This window comes from Arvicanthis niloticus, chromosome 5, assembly GCF_011762505.2.
Source record: "Arvicanthis niloticus isolate mArvNil1 chromosome 5, mArvNil1.pat.X, whole genome shotgun sequence".
NCBI lineage: Eukaryota > Metazoa > Chordata > Mammalia > Rodentia > Muridae > Arvicanthis > Arvicanthis niloticus.
In genome coordinates this window covers 17,070,156-17,087,087 of record NC_047662.1, presented here as the reverse complement: position 1 = coordinate 17,087,087, position 16,932 = coordinate 17,070,156, and the positions used below count along the sequence as shown (strand labels likewise).

The window sequence follows — 16,932 nt, the reverse complement described above, 5'->3', positions numbered from 1 at the left end:
GTCCTGGATGAGCCTAGCATTGTATAAACTGAGTTTGGCAGAACATGCCTGCAAACTCTGAACTCAGGTAATCGAGGCAGGAGGAACAGGAGTTCAAGATCACCCTTTGCTATGGAGCTTAAGGCTGACCTGAGATACACGAGACACTTTTTCTAAATAAACAAACAAACAAATAAAAACACCTCGATACCTTATCCAAGTAGTCCCACTAAGTGACCCTGAACTTTGATGGTCACGAGGGGTGAAAGGTCAAGTACTCAACTGCCATTCTTCCAGCTGGCCCAGGGTCCTCTCTAAATAGAAAAAAAAAAAGGGGGGGGGAGGGACACGACCGCTCCCAGGTAGAGGAGAAGGTTTATTGTGAATAGACATTTTGGGGTGTCCAGAGTGGACATGACCCTGAGCCATGTGGAGGCGTAGAGGGGAGAGAAGGGAATCAGGTGCAGCAGCCCAGAGGCCCAAACACTAAGAACAAGCCAAATGGTTGGATTATATAGGGAAGGACAGCCCAGCCCAGCACCCTGGGCTGGAGAGTTCAGAATAAGGGTAGGGTAAGGTTCATGGAACTCTCTCTTCGTCTCCAGGAAGTGGGAGTAGTCTGGGAAGACTGGGTAGAGAGACTCTGCCCCTCCTCTGCTGCCCCTCTTAATCTCAGCTGGTTCAGGGGGAGCCAGGATGAGCTGGGGGCCCTGAGCATCTAGCGTTCCTAGTGACTGGCCACAGGTCACATCTGAAGAAGGACCACACGGATTCAAATGTGACACCACTAGCTGTACAATTTTGAGCAAGTGGGTCGCTTTGTGCCTCTGAATCCCTTGGAAGAATACTAGCCCTTGGATTTAGCAGCCGATACCTCCTGGTGTTTTATTTCCTGTCAACAGTAAACGGCTTGGTGAGAGGCAATTGAAAAGCTCTCCTGGGGGTTTGCACATGGCATCTAGAGCACCACTCCTTCCAACCAGCTTCCTCCTCTCTGGTTTTGTTGCCTGACAAGGGATTTCCCTGGGGTTCTCCCTGTGACCGCATCAAGGCATCACAATGCTTGAGCCCAGGAACGAGAAGTGGATTGACCCAATTGGGTCACATCCCACTCCTGATGCAGCCAACCATGGATTTGGACGGAACTATGCAATGCCAACCTGGCAGCAACCAGAGATGAAGCACTGGCCTATGACCAGGATGCGAGATCACAAATGACGCTTCCTCTTTTGTTCATCAATGGAGATGTGCGCTTGTGGCCTTGCCACCACACAACCGACAAGTCCAGCTACTCCCTGGACTCATCCCCAGACACAAATAGTGGTACTGGGGGCTGGAGAAGTAGCTCAGTGGTTAAGAGAACTGACTGCTTTTACAGAGGTCCTGAGTTTAATTCCCAGCAACCACATGGTGGCTCACAGCCATCTGTAATGGGATCTGATGCCCTCTTCTGGTGTCTCTGAAGACAGTGACACTGTACTCACATACATACACACATACATACATACACAAATCTTAAAAAAAAAAAGAGGAGGGGTACCAACCAAGTTTACAATCAGAGCCTGAACTAAGAAGCTGTCCAAAAGGTTGACAGGTCAGGATCTCTTGTGTGCTGGAGCCAAGCTGAACCAGGGAGCCTGAGGAAGTAGAGCCCAGTGCTGGGATTGGGGGAATGGGAACATAGGGAGAAACTGAGGCAAGAGTTGCTAAAGCTCCGCCTTGGTTCCACCTCTAGGACCTGAGAAGGCCAGCCGGGTTTAACTTCCTTAGCCTTTCCATCACATCTTCAAATTCTTCCGCCCCAATGTTTTAAGTGACATTCAAGTGACACAAAAAGGGTCCTGCCCAGAAAAGGTGACTCTTCCTAAGAGCTGCAAAAATTAAAACATCAGAAAAAGCAGGAGATATTCTAAAAGTTTGCAACATTCTTAGCTAGCAGGGAAATGCAAATTAATCTTGATTTCAGAACCCATCTCTCCAGACTGATTAGCTATCATCAGAATAAATGATAACAAATGATCAGAATAAATGATAACAGGCGTTGGCAGGGACATAGGAACAAATGAATCCTTATTCCCTGCAGGCAAAGGTGCAAACTGGTGTGGATGCTACAGAAACCAGAGTGGAGTCCGTCCTTCCTTCCTTCCTTCCTTTCTTCCTTCCTTCTTTCCTTCTTTCTTTTTTCTTGTTTTTTTTTTTGAGATAGTTTTTCTGCATAGCCCTGGCTGTCTTGGAACTCGCTTTGTAGACCCAGGCTGGACTCAAATTCACAAAAATTCTCCTGCCTCTGCCTCCTGAGTGCTGGGATTAAAGGGGTACACAACCACGCCCAGGTAAAGTGGAGATTTCTTGTTTGTTTGTTTTTGTTTGTTTCGAGACAGGGTTTCTCTGTGTAGCACTGGCTGTCCTGGAACTCTGTAGACCAGGCTAGCCTCAAACTCAGAAATCCACCTGCCTCTGCCTCCCAAGTGCTGGGATTAAAGGCGTGTACAACCACCGCCCGGTGATTTCTTTAAAATACAAAAAAGTGTGTATATGTGTACTACATATAGATATAGATGTAAATAACTATTAAATATATGATATACATTATATATGATATGGTATAATGATACATGACATAATATAATGATATATATGATTGTATATGGTATATATGATATATGATGTATGATATGATATATTATATATGATATAATATGACATTATATATGATATGATGAAATATGTGATACATATTATCTATTATATATTGTATAATGATGTATATATGATGTATATGATGATATATGATACATATGATATGATATGATATGTGATACATATATATCATCTCCTATGACCCCGCTGTTACAATCCTGAGAATATGCATGACTATATCCCACTGCAGAGACACTCGGTTTATTGCTGCTCTATTTACAGTAACCAGAAGTGGAATCAGCCCGGATGCCCATCTGTGGAAGAACAGATAAATGAACTGTGGTACATATGCAAAGTGGGATCTTACTCAGCGGTACAGAAAAATGAAGTTACGGCATTTTCAGGGGACTGGATGAGACTTGACAATGAGCTGACTCGGGGTCAGAAAGTCAAATGCTGCATGTTCCCGTGAGTGACCTCAGCTGCCAATTTTGTTGTTGGTGGTGGGTTTTTTTGTTGTTGTTTTGTTTGTTTTAGACAAGGGCTTCCTAGATAGCCCTGGCTGTCCTGGATCTCACTGTATAAACCAGGCTGTTCTCAGACTAACGGAGAGCTTCCTGCCTTTGCACATGACTGCTGAGATTAAAGGCGTGGCCACCATACCTGGCTGCCAAGTGCTAACTGTTTTTTATATATGTGTATTTACGTGGGGGTGAGTGTGTATAGTTAGAAAGGAGTCTATAAGAGGGAGAGTTCGGCTTTCAGAAAGAGGGGTGGGCAGGGTAATAAAACGTCGGTGTTACTGGAGAGTAAGGGAGCCTACAGTCAGTGACAGGTAGAGGGAGTAATGGGAGGAGATGGAGGAGAAGCCACATCCCACTTGCCCCTGTGCTTCTCCTGAGGGAGACCCTGTGGACACGAACGCAGGAGCTGGTGCCTGGGCCTGGAACCTGCTCAGAGCCATTTAAGGACACTCTGGTTGTTGGTCCACCCCATAATACTATCCTTGTCCTAGCATTGCCTGACCTCAGCCAGGAGAGAGCAGGCAGATGGTAACCTGCCCTAAAAGGTCAGTAGAAATGATGGTGAGCCTGCCAACATCAGAGCGTGGGCACTGTATCCCAAGGGCAGGAGCCAGGGAGGACTGTATGGGCCTCAGAGCCAGGCTAGTCAAAGCATGTCAAAGTACAGCGTGAGCGGGGCTTTCTGGAAAACACTATCCCCAAACACCAATCTTGGTGCTTCCGCATTTGATTGCAAACCAGGCGCTCATTCCTTCACTGAGACAGCCCATCAGCCTCAGCTAAAATGACACCTGCCCAGCTCTTCTGCCTTGCTATATCGCTGATACCAGACCAGAGCTTGTCTAAGTGACTATTGTAAAAAGAGAGTCCAAGTGGGATGATGCATGCTCGGAACCTCAGCGTTTGGGAGGAGAAGGAGGCAGTAATGTCAGGAATTCAAGGCCAGCCTAGCCATTCTCAGCTCTGTAGTAAGTTCCCAGTCTGTCCTGGGTTACATAACAACCTGAGCCAATGGAGAAGGAGAGGAAGAGGAAGGAGGAGGAGGAAGAGGAAGAAGATGATGAGGAGGAAGGGGATGAGGATGAGGAAGAAGAAGAAGAGGAAGAAAAAGAACTGAGGCTTTTTATCTGGAAAGAGAATGATGACCACATGGATGGGGAGATGCTGGTTGCTATGGACAGGAAGGGTATCAGGCTTTTGATGCTGTTTTTGGAGAAGTCTAGGGCTAGTTAACCAGGAGAATAATATATTTTCTTTTTTTTTAATTTATTAATTTATTTATTTATGGTTTTTCGATACAGGGTTTCTCTGTGTAGCCCTGGCTGTCCTGGAACTCATTCTGTAGACCAGGCTGGCCTTGAACTCAGAAATCCACCTGTCCCTGCCTCCCAAGTGCTGGGATTAAAGGCGTGCGCCACCACCGCCCGGCAATATATTTTCTTTTATTTAGAAGTTTTGTTCTCGTGGCTTGAGATGATTTTCCATAAGACACAGATGGGTGGCCAGTTTGTCCCTGGAGGCAGACTAGCATTTTTCTATACCTGGTGCCTCTTTCCATGTGACATGGGGAGGGGAAGAGAGACAGGCTCAGTCCATTCAGGAGGGAACTGGGTGGATGACAGCCCTTAAGGGTTAAGTACCTGAAACCCAAGGCTCTTTGCTCTGTTACCATTTTGCTCTGCGCCTGCTGTCCCCTAAGACATAGCTGCAGCCCTGCCTCTCCTCTTCCAACCAACAAAGATTCCTTCCAAATCAATAATGATTTTCTTGCTTACCTGCTGTGTACTAGGTCGAGTTCATAATTCAATCACATGCTCAGTCTTTTACAGGAGCCACAGGTAACAGTGAACTTGTATTTTCTGATTTCTCAAAAGACAAGGTTGAACAGGTTGGGGCCTTGCCAGCCGGCTGCTAACTCTAGAATGTCTCCCACTGTCACATTGTGTGCTAGTGGCAGACCATCCTGGTCCCCCAACCTTTTTAATAAGGTCTCAGGTATTCCAGTCTGGTCTCAGACTCACTAGGTAGCCAAGGATGACCTTGAACTTCTGGTCCTCTTGCTTCTGCCTCTTGAGTGCCACCATGTCTGTTTTGATGCAGGGCTTAGATAAAGGCCAAGGCTTTCTATCAGCCAGCTAACCGCTCTACCAGCCAAGCTGCATCCCTTAACCTCCCTCATTACGCATTTCAAAAAATATTTTATTTTATCTATATGATTGCTTTGCCTGCATGCATGCATGTGTAACCTGTGCATGCAGGGCCTGCTGATCAGAAGAGACATCTGATCCCCTAGCATTGCCATTACAGACAGTTGTGAGCTCCATGTGGGGGCTGGGAGTGGAACACAGGTCTTCTGCGTGAGCAGCCAGTGCTCGTCACTGTCCAGCCATCTCTCCAGCCCCCCTCAGAATATTTTTTTTTATTCTTTAGCCATTTCTCTACCTGTGAAGGAACGAATTCTGTACCCAGATCTCCCCATACCTCTATGCACTACTGCAGGGGGCTTGTGTGGAACAAACTTGAATTACTAGTCTGACAATCCAGCTGGAGGTGGGGAGCAGAAGAGGTTCCTGACTCACTGCCCAGTGTCTAACAGCACAAAGACCCTGACAGGTGACAGACATCTCCTCATTCTAACCCTGAGGAGGCACAACAGCAATTCTTGGACTGAGCCAATCCCTCTCCTTCTCCTGCCTGCACCCTACCTCAGCTGTTAGCAATCACTCTGAAAATATGCGTCCCAGGCAAGCAAGATGATTCACATGGCGTTTTCTGCCAAACTTAACCTGCGTTCAGTCCCTGGACCCACTCAGTGGAAGGGCAAAACAGAGTCCTGCAAGTTGTCCTCTGACCTCCACATCACAATGAGACACACATACATATACATACATACACACATACGTAACGCACACAGATATACACATACATACACACAAGCACGCCCATGCATACATGCATGCATACAAACACATATATGCATGCATACATAAAACACGTACACACATACATAATACACACATGCACATATACATTCATGCCCATGCATACATGCATGAATACATACACTGTGCATACATTCATTCATGCACATACATTCATGCACATACCTACATGCATACATGCACACCCTCCCCTTCTCAGACCTTATCTGCTTCATCACTGTCTCTGGAAACATGTTGAGCCCAGTACTGTGAGACAATTGTCAACTCATGAATGTTGACGGAGTCCTGGTAATTTTGTTTATGTATTTTTTTTCCCAGGGATCAGGGCGGCAGGCAGGAAGCATCCCCTGAAAACAATGCCCACGTTGTTAATTGCTCCCTGGTCCCAACAGGTCTCTGCCAGCTGATCGTAGGCCAAAGGGAAAGTTCTCTGATCTTTGGGTTATTTTGGAAAGAAGTGAATTCCAGTCTGTGACACTGAGCGTGAAGGCAATGCACTTCTAGAAAACTCTTTCAAATTCTAGACAGCTGTTTTTTCCTGTCCCTGAGGTTGGCGTGTCTTCGCCTGCATCACCTGAACTGACGATTGGTTGCTATGTTGCTTCTGATGGCTTAAAAAAAAAAACAAACCTGCCAATAGATTTATTTTAGAATTAAACAAGAACTGGAAAGCCAATCCCGCTTGCTATATAAATAGAAGGCAATCGTGAGCTTAGGTTTCCATGAATACAAACTGCATCAGTAAATTCCAGCTCCAATCTGTGGCCTACAGTGGGCTTTTAGCAAAAGGCAGGGAGAGCTGACAGTGTGTTGACTCAGGAAGGAAGGAGAGAAAATTGAAATCTGAAAAACCTTCCTGGGCCTGTGAATTGGGGTCATTAAGAGCTTATCTGGGTCTGTGCTGGGCAGGAAGGGAGCCGGTGAGCATCTTGCAAAGTGTCTCCTAGAATCTTGTAAATTCAGAATGCTCTCTGCGTGGCATGGTGGGTGGGGGTGGGCTTGAACACGAGGACAGCCTCTGAGGGCTCTGACAGGCCAACCGTGAGACCAGCCACCTCTAATGGAGTGGGAGTGTGGTCTGTGGTCTCTTGTGTTGGGGTGCAGCCCCTGCTGCTGGCTTTTAAGGTCTCATAGTTGTGGATGTGGGGGCAAAGGGTCTCCTTACTTCACCCTCCCCTCACTCTGAGCCCTGTGGAGAGGAGGGGTGATCCACCCCTACCCTGGGGGCTAGAGCAAAGCCCCATTGCAACTCACAGCATTGATACTAACACTTCTAAAGAATGTTCCTCTGTGGCCATTTCTCCCAGGACTTGTATGAAACTCAGGACCAATTACCCAGCAGGCTGCCAAGCATAGGCAGAGGCTCCAGCTGTCTCTCCAGCTGGGGAGCTTTACAGCCCCCCACCCCCATGGTGGACAGTGTTTAGGGCACTGAAATCCAGCCTTGCTGAGACCCTCTCTGGAATCTCTTCACCTTGGGGAGCCTCAGGACCAGGTTCAACTTCCTTCTCTAGGTTCCTACTTATGTGTCGTCCCCACGGGACTGGAGCAATAGGCCAGGCTGCAGCTGGAACCTCACACTGGAGTCAGCTGGGTGTAGGTGAGCAAAAGTTCTTCCCTTTCTGAAGCTCAGTTTCCTTGTTAGAAGCCTGAGGATTCACTTGCCTTTCAGATAAATCTGGAAATTCTGCATGTGTATGTGTGCACATGTATGTAGATGCCAGAGAACAACTTAAGATGTCTTCATGTGCCATCCATTTAAAGGGATGTCAGGCACCTTTAAAGCAATTGTTTAGTAAGATTATCAGGAGTTGGGGATAATCTTAGACCTGGAGGGGGTGGGATGAGGAGGGTGCATGGGTAAAGGTCTAAGTAGGGGTGTGGTCTGTGGTCTTGTGTGTTGGGGGGCAGCACCTGCTGCTGGCTTTTAGGGTGTCATAATCATGGATGTGGGGGGCAAGGCTCATTGCCAATGTCAGAAACCTGCCTGTCTCCATCACACCAAGATTGGGGGTACCACCATAGGGTACTTAATGTCTGGAGCTGTGTTTCTACCTCTGTTTGAGATGGGGACGGTTTCTAGCAAGGGTGGGTTTCCGCCCCACTCCTCCTCAACCAGAAGTACAGGTATTCTGAGCCACCTGATCCCTTCTCCTTGCAGAAACTGAGCTTCAAAATAAGGCTGTCAGTACCAGTTCTCAACTTTGTGGGCCTTGACCCCCTCAGGGTGCCACATATTTACATTACGATTCATAACAATATCAAAATTACATTTTGGAAGTAGCGATGAAATAATTTTACAGTTGGAAGGGTGTCTTAGGGTTTCCATTGCTGTGAAGAGACGCCACAACCAAGGCAACTCTTACAATGGCCAACGCTGAATTGGAGCTGGCTCACAGTTTCAGAGGCTTAGTCCATTATCATCAAGGCAGGAAGCATGGCAGCCTGCAGGCAGATGTGCTGCTGAAAAAGGAGCTGAGAGTTCTCCGTCTTGATTTGAAGTCAATCAGGAGAGACTGGCATCTTCAGGCATCGAGGAAGAAGCTCTCTTCCGAAAAGGGGAGAGCCTGAGCATAGGAGACCTCAAAGCCCGCCCCCACAGTGACGCACTTCCTCCAACAAAGCCACACCTCCTAACAGTACCACTCCCTACCTGCTAAAAATAGTCACACCACCACAGGATGTCACCACAACCTGAGGGACTGTATCAAAAAGTCCCAACATTAGGAAGGTTGAGAATCACTAGTCTAAAGCCTGCCACCTCCGAGCTCCTCAGTCTTGCCCCTCTTGGGTGGAATCCACAGTCCACAGATCAGGGCTACACCTGTGCACCCTCCTCATCCCACCCCCTCCAGGTCCGAGATCATCCCCAACTCCTGATAATCTTACTAAACAATTGCTTTAAAGGGATGAAACCTGGCATCCCCTCTGTCTCCATCACCACCCCTGGTCCAGGCAGCCAGCTGCTCAACAGAATGGTTGTGAGGTTTCCCGCCCGCCGTCTCAGGATGACACTGCTGTTTCCTTTTAGGACACATCTGATCACGCTGTGTCTCGGTCACACTCCTGCCGAGAAGCCACTGCTCCAGTTTAGATCGTGGATGTCCCCCTAAATCCACAGGTTGAAGGCTTCATCCCCTTCCTGTGACACTATGGAGAGGCAGTAGAACCCTTAGGAGGGAGGAGTGTCTCTGCCCGGAGCCACAACAAACATTCCATTGAACAGGAGGCTGGGACTTCCTTGTCACTTTGGGCTTCTGATGCCCTTGGGTAACAAGCCAAGAAAAGAATACCAATGTTAGCAGGGTTGATTGATTTAGATTACCAAGGGGAAATTGGATTGCTTCCCCACAATGGAGGTAAGAAGGATCATGTCTGGAGTGCAGGAGATCCTTCAGGGCATCTCTTGGGTCTACTGTGTTCTGTGATTAAAGTCAATGGAAAACTATAAGAACCTAGTCCATGCAGGATGACAAAGGCACAGACCAGTCAGGGATGAAGGTATGGGTCACTCCTCCATATAAAGAGCCAAGATGGCTGCCGTGCTTCCTTCTGAGGGATGAGGAACTAGAGATCAGGCAGGAGAGGATGGGAGCTCTAAACACCAGCTAAGGTCACATGACCAGTTGCAGAAACTAGGATTTCAATTGACATGAGTGTTTCTGTCATATTTTGTGAAGAATGTGTTTATGCAAATATCTATGTTTTCCTTGGTTGGTTTGTCATGTAATGTAATACCAATTGAGAGAATATCAGTATTTATCATATTTAAGTTTTGAGATATTAAAAGAATGTCCCTAAAGGGACATTGTCACCTATTTAAAAATATATAAGGCGTTTGCCACTGTATGTGGAATGGTTATATCATATTAGGCATAATTATGACCTGGGATTATTTTAGTTTGGATATTAAGCATGACATAAGGAGATATGATTGTGTGTCAAGTTGACAAGGGGTGGATTTATGGTGGCTATTCTTGGTTGTCAACTTGTAGGTCTGGAATTAACTGAAGCCCAAGTGGCTGGGTATACCTGTGAGGGATTTTTCACTATTTGAAGAGGGAAGAACCACCCTAAATCCAGATTTTTTTTTTTTTTTTTTTTTTTTTTTTTTTTTGGCTACACAGGGTTTCTCTGTGTAGTCCTGGCTGTCCTGGAACTCACAACTCACTCTGTAGACCAGGCTGGCCTCGAACTCAGAAATCTGCCTGCCTCTGCCTCCCAAGCGCTGGGATTAAAGGTGTGCGCCATCACTGCCTGGCAATACAGATCTTTTGAGGTGGGAAGATCCACCTTAAATCTGGGCCACACCTTCTGGTGGCAGCCTATATAAAGGTTGTGAAAGCGGGTAGCTTGCTCTTTACCTGCTTGCCCTCACTCTCACCGGCAAGTCCATTCCTTCACTGGCACTAAAGTCTACTGAAGACTTAAGGCATCCATACTTGTGGGCTGAGCAACTTTTGAATTCTTGGACTTTCCATAAGTAGACAGACATTCTTGTAAAAGCTGGACCACAGTCTGTAAGCCACTCTGGTAATTCCTGTTTAGATATGGATATGTAGCAATACAGGTTCAGTCTATCAGTTCTGTTTCCCTAGACAACCCTGACTGATACAGCTCCCAAATCATGAGCCAAGGAAAACCTTCATGTTTGTGAGTTGATGGCCTCAGACGTTTCACCACAGGGACAGAGACACAACTAACATGGCGTCACTTCGGCTTCTCTCTGTTCTTATGCTGAAGATCGGATTTCAAATCATAGATGACTGAGCCATCCCTCCATTCCAGAACCAGAGACTTCTTAAACTTCACCCTATTGTGAAGAACACTGGCTGCTCTTCTAGGGGTCAATTCCCAGCAACCACATGGTGGCTCATAACCATCAGTAATGGGGACTGATGCCCTAAATAAAATAAATAAATAAATAAATCTTAAAAAATAAAAAAAGAAAGTCCCACTCTGTTGCTCAAATTAGCCTGAAACTCCCAACTCTCAACTAATACTTCCATCTTTGCCTCTTTAATATAACTTGACCTTGGCTATTTTATGGTTTGGGTTGTTTGTTTTTTAAGACAGGGTTTCTCTGTGTAACAGCCCTGGCTGTCCTGGGACTCACTCTGTAGACCAGGCTGGCCTAAAGAAACAGAGTTAGAAGGATCCCTGGGGTCTGCTGGCCAACCATTCTAGCCAATCGGAGAGCTTCAGGCCAGCAATGAGACCCTATCTCGAAAAACAAGTTAGAGAACAATGAAGAGACCCGAACTCAACCTCTGGCCTCCACATGTGTGTATGCACATAAGCATGTACATACATGTACAAAGACATAAATATGTATACATGGATATGATATATATGTATATACATATATACCCAAATACATATACATACATATATATCCAAATATGTACTCACGTGTGCACTGTGCATGAGCGAGGGTATACACACACACTGTCAAAGGCCAGCTTCAACCTGTCAGGGTAACTGAGGTGGTCCTTGGGGCTCTGCCTCTTTGAGGGACACCCATGGTGATTGTCCTAATCTGTAGGCTGCATTTCGTGAACTTTAAATAGGTTTGTTGTTCCTCTTGCACGGTCCTTGACAACACACATACCCAGATTCTGACAAAGATGTGTAGTACACACCACTTGGCATTTCTTACTTTGAAGGCCCAACCCAGGGGGCTTCCTCCTTGGCAGTGAGCCAAAAGAGCTGAGAAGTCCACACAAGAACTTCTGCACGGGTGTCTATAGCGGCTTTGTTCATGGCTGTCTAAACTGTAAGCAATGGTATCACATTGCCTATTGACAATGGAATATTACTCAGTGTGGAAAAGCAGGGAGCCATCAAGCCATGGAAAGAACCTTTACTATATCTGTACCAGCAAAGATGCCACTGCAGCTATGTCACCTTCTGCAGAGTTCCAACTGCGATGCTCTGGGGACAAAACAAAACTATGTAGACAGTAAGAAAGATCAGTAGTTGGTAGGGCAGGGAGTGGTAGCAGCATGGATAGATCAGAGGGTGGAGGGCTTTAGGGCAGAGAAACTGCTCCGTGTATCAACACAATGACAGATGCCTGTCCAGACCCAGAGTGTGCCCCACAGCAAGAGCAAGCCCTCTGCATACTCGGGACACTGGGAGGCGATGTGTCCTCTGGAAGTCATGTGTCACTCTGGCTGGGAATAAAAGAGAAGGGTGTGTGGCTCTGTGTGTGTGCGTGTGTGTGTGTGTGTGTGTGTGTGTGTGTGTGTAGTGGGGAGCACATGGGAAATCTATCCCTAGCACTCAACCTGTTACAAGCCTAAACCTGCTCTAAAAAATTTAATTAAACTTTTTTTTGTTGGGGGCTGGAGAGCTGGCTCAGGGGTTGAGAGCACTGACTGCTCTTCCAGTGGTCCTGAGTTCAATTCCACATGGTGGTTTATAACCATCTGTGATGGGATCTGATGCTCTCTTCTAGGCACTCACTGTCAATAAACAAATAAAGCTAAAAATTTTTTTTGTTTAATTTGTTTTGTTACATTTTATGTATTTGTAATTGTGATATATTAATTTCAATTATAATTATTTACATTAAAATTATTTAATGTATATGTATATTATGTACATATACAAACACACATAAAGTTGGAGGACAATTTATGGGATCTGATTCTTGGAATCCTGAGTCTCTGAGAGCATTAGTCTTCTCTGCTGTGTGTCCTCTCCTTCCCCCCACCCCATCCCCACCACATGCTGGTAATTGAGTCTGAGACTTTCGCATGCCAAGTAAGGGCTCTACCAAGATACTACATCTCTAACCCTTAAAAGAAATTTTTGAAGGGCCTGAGGATGTAGTGGAGATGGTAGAGCGCTTACCTATTGTTCGAAAGGCACCGGTTCCGCCTCGGCTGCTTATCTACACTGCTTATCTACACTCTTAGCACTCAGGAAGTAGAGCTGGAGGGAACAAGGAGGAGGAGGAACAGGAGGTGGAAGAGAAGGAAGAGGAGGAGGAAGTGGAGGAGGAGGAGCAGGGGGAGGAGCAGGAGGAAGAGGAGGAACAGAGGGAGGATCAGGCGAAGGAAGAGAATTTATTCATGTAAATGGCTCTTCTGACTTGAATCCAGCAGTCAGGGTCTGAAAATTAACTGCCCACACACAAATTCATGAGAGCAGAGCAGTTTATTTGCACATGTTCATGGTGCCACTCAGGGACAACCCACTGCACAGATGCTACCAAATTTCCGTGCTGCACTGAGCAAAGGTGTGGAGGAAGGGTCTTGTTAAGAAAGATACAGAAGAAAGGTAAAGTGTGGCCTAATTTTATTTTTGGATTGTCCTAGTGTCTAATGTCAGTGCCTGCCTGAAGACTTCCCTGGAGAAGGCTTTGTAACAACTGATTCTTGCAAACCTCTGTCCTAGTTATATAGAGAAGTCCAGTTAAGATTTTCTTCTGGAGTGCAGCGGAGGCTGGAGAGCTGGCTCAGGGGTTGAGAGCACTAACTGCTCTTCCAGAGGTCCTGAGTTCAGTTCTCAGCAACCACATGGTGGCTCACAACCATCTGTAATGGGATCCGATGCCCTCTTCTGATGTGTCTGAAGACAGCTACAGTGTACTCATAATACATAAAATAAAATTTTTCTTTTACAAAAATGTTTAAAATTTTTCCTTCTGAAGCCAGGGAGATGACTCAGCAGAGAATGAAGTAGAACCCTTGTCTAATACCATGTGTGCTATTGTATAGACATGATTCTCCTGCCCCTCAACACACACACACACACACACACACACACACATACACACACACATACACACATACACATATACACACACACACACACACATACACACACACACACATACACACACATACACATATACACACACATACACACACACATACACACACACACATACACACACACACATACACACATACACACACACACATACACACACACATACACACATACACACACACATACACACACACACATACACACACACATACACACACACACATACACACACACATACACACACACATACACACACACATACACACACATACACACACACATACACACACATACACACACACACTATAGTGTGCTATTCAGAATGAAGAACAGCACATTGCTACACTGGGGAGAGATCTTTCTGTTTGTATGTTCTGAGTCAGGGTCTCGGGTAGCCTAAGCTAGCCTCAGACTTACTCTGTAACTGAGGACGACCTTGAACTTCTGGTCCTCCTGCCTCTACCTCCCAGACATTAGGATTACAAGGGTGCACCAGAACTCTTGGCTGGAAAATTCTTAAAAACTGTGCTGCAAGGAAGGAAGCCAAAGATAAAAAAGCCACACTACATTTATTTGTATTCAGTGTGAGACAGGACATTAGGCCCAAAGAGAGAAAGTCTGCTCATGGTTACAGAAAGCAGACAGCAGGGGGATGGAGCTTGTGACTGTTTAATGAGAACAGGCAGCCTTCTGCCCCCTTCTGCCACTGCAGACTTAAAGAAACTACCACCAGTAAGAAACAGGTCCTTGTCAGACACCAAAATGATTTTTGTGCCTGACCCAAGACTTGCCCTGGTTTATAGATGACCTGGTCTCAGGTATTTTGTGATAGCAGCAAGGACTGTCTAAGACAGCTGCTGCCCACCCGTGGAAGCCCACCCAGAGGCACTGAACCCTGTGCACGCTGTAAAGTAGTTTAAAAGGCAAATTTTATGTTAGGTGAATTTTATCCCTAAAGGGATTTTTGTTGGTGGTGGTTTTAATTCAGATAGGATCTCAGGTACCCTGGTGTTCTGAACAGCCTGGGGAATGACCTATGAACCCATACTTTCAGCTTTGAATGAGTGAATTATTAAGTATACAGCAAGCCAAAATAAAATAAACAGCCAAAGAGAGAGGGGTAGGGAGGGAAAGAACAAAAGATGATCAAATTGGGAACTCCAGCAGAAACTAAAAGGGGAAACTGAGGCAGGACACTAGAGCCCCTGAGTGAGCTTCCTGTCCATGACAGAGATCCCAAATTCTCATACCCTTTGCTGGAACTCTTACGGGAGAGCAGATCATCAACATTCACGCCTGCTGGAAAAGCTTCACTGTCCAGCTGAGCATCTAAACATGATCTTTGTGCACAGTGTTTTCCTTCTCAGGCTGCTCTGCCCTCCCCATTACAGAGTTGGGGAGCCCAGCCCCAAACAAGGAGCCTTGGAGGACCCTGAGACAAACATGCTTAAGACTGAAAAGGAGCAGAAGCTGCCCAGCTCCTCAGTGAGCTCAAATAGCAGTACAAAATAATTTACCTATGTAATGTAAGTTATAGCCCTTTGTAGCCCAGGATGACCTTGGAATTATGACCTTGGCTGGCCTGGAAGTGGATATGTAGTTCTGCCTGCCTCTGCCTCAAGTGCTGGCATTAAAAGTTGGTGGCTCCGTGATGGTTGGTCTTAAGTCAACTCCATACACAAGCTGGAGTTACGTGAATGGAGGGAACCTTAATTGAAAAAATGCCTCTATAACATCTGGCTGTAATGGGCTGGAGAGATGGCTCAGTGGTTAAGAGCAATGACTGCTCTTCCAGAGGTCCTGAATTTAATTCCCAGCAACCACATGGTGGCTCACAACCATCTTTGTAATGGAATTTGATGCCATCTTCTGGTGTGTCTGAAGACAGCTACAGTGTACTCATAGGCATAAAATAAAATAAATAAATCTAAAAAAAAAAAAAAAAAAAACAACAACATCTGGCTGTAAGACATCTCCTTAATTAGTGATTGATGGGGGAGGGCCCAGCCTATTGTGGGTGGAGCTATTCCTTGGCTGATGGTCCTGGGTTCTTTAAGAAAGTAGGCTGAGCAGGCCACGGGGAATAAGCCAGTAAGCAGCACCCCTCCATGGCTGGCCTCTGCATCAGCTCCTGCCTCCAGGTTCCTGCCCTGTCTGAGTTCCTGTCTTGACTTCCTTCAAGGATGAACAGTGATGTTGAAGTGTAAGCCAAATAAACTCTTTTCTCCCTAACTTGCTTTTTGGTCATGGTCCATTGCAGCCATAGAAACCCTAAAAGGGTCCCTTACCCAGCTGACCTTAAAATTTTGAATTCTCATCTCTTGTGCCACCATTCCAGGTTTGTGCCTTGGTGGCAATGGAACCTGAGGCTCTGTGCACACTAGGCAAGTACTCTGAATACTCTGAGTACCACCCGAGCCACATCCTCAGGCCCTTACCTCCAGGTACTTTTTTTCCAAGTACAGATGCAGATGCAGATGCTATAAAATGCATGGACCTTAAAAACATGCTGATAGAGAAAGAGATTAAGAACCACACAGGCAAAGAGTCCATTAAACAAAACTGTTCAGGATATGCAAATCCATGAAGTTAGGAAGAGACTATGCTTACCTGGGTGGGGGTAAACTGAAGACAGGAGGAACAGGCTGGGGGAGAGGGGGAGACATGGCCAGTTGTTTGGGCTTCTTTTCAGGGAGCTAAAAGTGTCTGCAAGTTGACTGGGCTGCTTCAGAACTCTGTAAAAATAATAACACCATTTAGAATTCTATTTTTGTTGTTGTTGTTTGGTTTCTTGAGACAGGTTCTCATGTAATCCAGGCTGGCCTTGAACTCACTATGTAGCCAAGGATGACCCTGAACTCCTGATCTTCCTGCTTCCACCTCACAAATGCTGAGGTCACAGGCATGTGATCTTACTAGACCACACTGGGCCTAGAAGTGTAATCTCCTTCTCTTTTTTAAAGATTTACTTTATCTTAAGTTATGTGTGTGTGTCTGGGTATTTGCACATGAATACAGTATTTGCAGAGACCATATCCTCTGAAATCCGAGTACCAGATAGTTGT

The 16,932-nt window shown here is 46.0% G+C and overlaps 1 long non-coding RNA gene across 1 annotated transcript in view; it reads right to left on the bottom strand.

Moving 5' to 3' along the window:
* Positions 1-16,932, bottom strand: part of LOC143442194 (uncharacterized) — a 28,046-nt gene that overhangs the window by 8,985 nt on the left and 2,129 nt on the right. The window contains exon 2 of the long non-coding RNA XR_013110204.1: positions 16,478-16,602. This is a non-coding gene — a long non-coding RNA (uncharacterized LOC143442194). The remainder of the gene's footprint in view (positions 1-16,477; positions 16,603-16,932) is intronic.